Below are 1353 nucleotides of genomic sequence, written 5' to 3' on the forward strand. Positions count from 1 at the left end.
ATGTCGTCATCACTGGGCTCAGGGATACTTTGAAAAACTCCCACACAAAACAAGTTAATTATTTCATCTCACTGCTCCCATGTTTCCTTTTGTTCTTCTACTCCCACATGTTTACAGACATCTTTAAACTGTATCGTTGTATCATATGATTACATATTTTTGTGGGCAAACAGAATTTTTTTATATAAAGTAAAAAATGTAGTTCAATTAAATTATTTATGAGATGCGCGTTCCACTTCTACAGAAGGTGCGCAGTCCACTTCTGCGCAGGAGGTGTGAATTTGAGCATTTTAAAGCCCTCAAAAATCATTTGCATGAAAAAATAAATAATAATAACAAAAAGCCAATTGATTTGCCTGAATATTAATAATCCTTACAATTTCAATAGGCCTCACTGTCTGTCAGTGCCTGTCAGTGCTCTGGTCCTTAAAAGCTGTAAAAATGTATGTATATAATATGTTTAATGTTTAAGGTTCATATACTTTTTGTAACTCTAATCTAGATTTCGATTTTTTTATTTTTATAATTACAAATGTGGATTTATGTTGTATTTTTCTGTTTCTTAGTTTTTTCTCACTGATTTATTTGTATGTGCGTTACACCATGTTTACATTGGCCACTGTGAGCTGATAGTTAGAGCCAATATTTATAGATGCATAGGAAGTTGGTTAAGTATAACCAAGAGTCTCCCTACCCTGTCTAGTGCCCCTGAGCAAGGCAGCTTACTCCCCCAACATCTGCTCCCCGAGCGCCGTACATGGTCGCTCACTGCTCTGTGTGTCCTGCACCAGATGGGTCAAAAGCAGAAGTTAAATTTCCCTACCTGCATGAGTGTGCCTTTGCATGTCTGTGCATGTGTTTGGGACTAATAAATGCATCTTATCTTATCTTATCTTATCTTATATTTAATTAATGATCTATAAACCAGGGGTGATATTGTATGAGTTTGTACTTCTTCTCACTCCTTTTTGAATATGCTGATTAAATAATCACTGTTTGTGAATAATACTATTTAGCTGTTTATTGTTTTTCACTTGTTTGAATAATTTCTCTTTTTATATTCACACGTGTTCGACATAAATAAAATGAATGAATATGTATATGACACCGTAGATGGTTATTCAACACACTTACACATTTAAAACCGTTTCAATTATATCATTTTAATCTTTATTTCGTATTTTCTCTGTGTTTGGCACATTTGTGGAGGCAAACATTGTTACTATAGTTACCAAGCAGACGCTGGTGGGAAATGTAGTCCTGCGATGTTCCGTCTGTCCGGCAATTATCCAAGGAAGGAGGCTAGTTTACTACATTACCCAGAAGCCATTGCGATCAAACGCTCCGGCAGTT

Source organism: Pleuronectes platessa, chromosome 20, assembly GCF_947347685.1.
Source record: "Pleuronectes platessa chromosome 20, fPlePla1.1, whole genome shotgun sequence".
Classification (NCBI taxonomy): Eukaryota; Metazoa; Chordata; class Actinopteri; order Pleuronectiformes; family Pleuronectidae; genus Pleuronectes; species Pleuronectes platessa.